We start from the raw sequence: 4,499 nt of genomic DNA on the forward strand, positions 1-4,499 counted from the left end.
TATTTTCTTTTAATTTTCTAATTTCAATTTTCAATATATTTCTATCGTTTCTTGTTTCTTTTACTTCATTTCTTAAATCTTGTTCATTTATTAATATTTTTATTAATGATTTTAATTCTCTCATATATTCACTTATTGACATCTTAATTTTTTCTTATTTCTAACTCATAGGTTAATTTGTATCTTTTATCTTCATTTTTATCTATTATTTTTACAAATCTTCTTTCAGCTGTATCTGAACTATTAATTCTTCTTTTACTATAGTAAAATATCTACTCTCAAGTTTTAATCTTTCGCATTTTATTTTTATTAATTGTCTATTATTCGATATTCTCATTCCTTATAGTATTAACATTATATTTTGTATTTCCTCTTGTATTTTTTCCATTTTTATAAGTAATTTATTCAATTTTAAATGTGCATTATCACTTGCACTCATATTCTTCTTATAAATTATTTTCTTCATCTTCATATATATTAATAATTTTTTCATATGTATATATATCCTTTATTTTTTCTATTATTAGTTTTTATAATATTTGTTCATTTATTTCCTTAGGTAACTCTTTAATTATTGTTAGTGTCATTATTTTTAATCTATTATAAATAGGTTTTAAAAATATATAACTACCTCTTTCTTCTTCTAAATGCCAATAATTATCTATTTTTCTTATTTTAATTTTCATGATCTCCATGCTTTTATCAAGATATTAATATTTGTGTATTATAATCAATTATTATTTTAAAAATGTATAATCTAAATATACCTTTAATTTTCTAATAGTTATCTATTATTTATTAAACTTATATAAAATCTAAGTGTTAATCTAAATCTAAAGATTTTTACTTCTTCAAGTAATCAATTTTTCAAAGGTTTTCTCATGATCTCTATGGTTCTGATACCAATAAGGGGGCTACTTAGAGCGAACAAAAATCAAATAAATCCAATTAAAAGTTTAATCAAATAAATCAAATAAAAACTATCAATTTTCAACCAATATTTAATTTTAAGGACTAAAATAGAAATTTTTTATATTATAGTGTCTTATTATGTAATATCCAAATGGGGGGGCATTTTTTGTATGTAAATTGACCAAATGTCATTTTGGAAAAGTGACTCTTTTCTAAAGACTATTTCTATTTCCATGTATTTCCCCTCCTCCATACATACATAGTCTAGCCTAGTGTCCACGTGAGACTACATTGTACTATGTGAAATCGCATAGTAACAATCTCTATTATTGACTTAAAATAAGGCACGTTGACTTTGAAATGTAGAGGGTATTTGGTAGGAATTTTTATGTGAAAATGCATTTTTGAATAGTAAGTTGATGGGAAATATGTGGTTGAAAAATAAGAAAAAGTTTTTGATTTATGTGTAATATTATTTTAATAAAGAATGTGTGGTTGAAAAGAAGAGAGAGAAAAATGCATTTTGATAAAAATGGGTGCCAAACAGGGCCTTAATCTATTGTGCTACCAACAATGCATTGTTAAAAAAAGATGGTTTATTTAGAGTACGCTTACCTACATTCTTTGTGACGGAAATATTTGGAGGCCTTTTTCACTCATATGATGTATTTTGCGTCAAATTTTAGGCCTATCAATTTCAAAAATGGATAAAAGTGTTACTTGTGACTTATCAATTTATTCGTTTGCATTATATAAGGAGTGATTTCTTTTGGTAACTCTTGTCGCCACAAGAGAGCTTTTAGATATTTCTAATGTTCCCTTGCCAATTCTAGAGCGTGAAGGTCACTTTATTAAATCCCTTAAATGAATAATACTATATATGCGCATGGTTATTAATATCAATTTGAGTGAAAAACCCTACCCGACCAATGATCAACAAACAATTGAATTGAACTCTTGACTACCCAATTAAATTGATCCAGCAATTCACTACACCACAATCAGTATCTTTACATACAAATGCATTCATAATGTATATATAGAATTCCAAGAAAATCATCTATTTATTTTTTAAAATTACACTCAAAATATTTTTAATCTACAATCACAAAAGTATTACATTAAAGTACATATAAATATAATTTAACGATCAAATGCAAAAAATTTTAAGAAATATTTTAGTAACTTTTTAATTATCAAAAAAAAAAAACTCTCAGAATTGAGCTAAAAATAATTTATTTCCTTATTACAAAATTATATGAAAAATATAAACATTATGGTAAATATATTAGAATGATTAAGACTAATGATAAAGAATTTAAAACTCACCATTTGTCTTAAAAATAATTTTTTTATATTTGAAAATTTTATATGATTTACAAGCATTGATCTAATTATTCAATCAGAATCTTGATAATTCGGTACCTTGATCGGATAGAATTGAGTCTTATAAGTAAGCATTCTTAGTTTTGCACTTCGAACATGATGTGAATGATTGCTAAAGGAGTTATTATTTTAGATATTCAAGTAAACCTAATAACTTAAAATTGTTGTACTGCACTTTAAATATTCATAAAAATAAAATTTAGGTGAAAAAACAATATAACAAATTATTTAATATTTCTCATAGCTACACTACCATAAAAGAGAGAATGAGGGTTTAATGTTCATTTTTGTCACACTCGTTTTCACACTTAACTGGTTTGGAAACTTGTTTTGCAACAGGAAAAATGCTATTCAAAAATACTGTAGGAATTTTGTTACACGTTATTGTCCACTGTAATATTTATCTCTTGCTTTGAATCTGACACACCATGCTCTTTCTCCTAATTCTCACGCTATTAACTATCAACCATATCTTATATATTTAAATTTTGAAAATTATATTAATAAACAAAATTATTGTAAATAAAATGTAAAAAAAAAACATATTCACTTCGTGTATGGAGAAAAAAATTACGTCGTGCCACATAATTTTTCTTGAGTAAAATGATGTATTGAGGAAAATTGTTTTGCTAAAAAATAATAAATAGTAATAAAATAATTAATTTTTTGAAGAAAAACAATTTATACGCATTTTTTAACACATACGTTTAATGTTCGTTTAACTATTTTCGATATTAATTTACATCATTCGATGTGTCTATGATATATTTCTCGAAATGAGTTTCGAGAGAATGTAAAACATTTATCGATTCAACTATCGTATAATGGTCGATGAATTTTTAGAGTTAGCTTGTTATCAAAATTTCGAAATATATTTTGAAAATGGCTATTTTGACGTCCCGTAACATTTGCTACGATTGACCGTTTCACGCACCGTTAACGAAGTGCAATACTATGTCGCGAGTACTTTAATATGATATTAAGAATAAAATATTTTGATTTCGTTTGATATCCCGTAATGAGCCTGAAAATAAACACAAAAACATAAGTTAAAAAAAAAAAAAACACAACGTGTAGTAAACCTCCGTGCACGGAGGATTGGGCTCCGTGCACAGATCAATGTTCGGACTAATGCACGTTTTTTTTTTTTTACTTTTATTTGTCATAAATTCTTTTATTAATATTTAATTTTAAAAAATTAAATATATTTAAATATTTACTTACAAATGTTAAAATTAATATTTTTTTTACCTATAAATAACATTTACCATTACAATTTTTTTATTACTTTTAAATAAATTTAGCCGATTTTTTTACTTATAGTACAATCTTTTTATTAATATTTAATTTAATAAACTAAATATATCTAAATATTTATACTTAACAAATTTTAAGTTAACATTTTTTTATATATATTAGTAGCTTTTGCAATTATATATAAGAGATTTAAAATCTAAAATGTAAAGAGTTACTTACTATTAGTATGTAAAAAAAATGGTAAAAGTTATTTCAGATCAGAGTTTAAAAAAAATTGTAATTGTAACTTCGATTTTTTTAAAAATTTAATTGTAAAAGCTATTTATAAGTGAAAAATATGAATTTCGATTTTTAAGTATATATTTGTAAAATATAAATAGTTACTTACGAGTAGAAAATTTGCTCCAAGTTACCTACGAGTATAAATTTTTTTGTCTTTTTTTTCTAAATTTTTTATTAAAATGATTTCAATTTTAATTATTTGTATTTATTATATTTTTTTACTTCTTTTCTGGTGGATTGGTGAAAATTGTATAGCTTCTTGTTAAAAAAAAAACTTAGAATGGTATTTTTGTCAAGTACGTTTTCAAATTGAACTAGTTTGAAATGTTTGGTTCAAATAGTTTGTCTTTTTCATTTAATATAATAAATAAAAGAATATATAAAAAATATATAAAGTAATGTACTATCTATCACTTTCTTAAGTTATCCAGTCTCTTTCCTTCCTTCAATTGGATTGATTTGTCTTCAAAAAATTTAAGCTTCCGTCTACGAAAAATATTTTCCATATTTAAAATTTTTGATATTCTTCTTTCTTTTTGTACGAAAAAAATTCGTGTAGTCGTCATCTCGATCTTGGTAAAGAAAATCATGGAATTTGTAATGATTCTGTTTGGGTATGTCATTGAAAATTTTAGTTTTTGTTTGTGTTTTTTATTTTTTTG

The sequence above is a fragment of the Olea europaea genome, chromosome 14 (assembly GCF_002742605.1).
Source record: "Olea europaea var. sylvestris chromosome 14, O_europaea_v1, whole genome shotgun sequence".
Lineage (NCBI taxonomy): Eukaryota > Viridiplantae > Streptophyta > Magnoliopsida > Lamiales > Oleaceae > Olea > Olea europaea.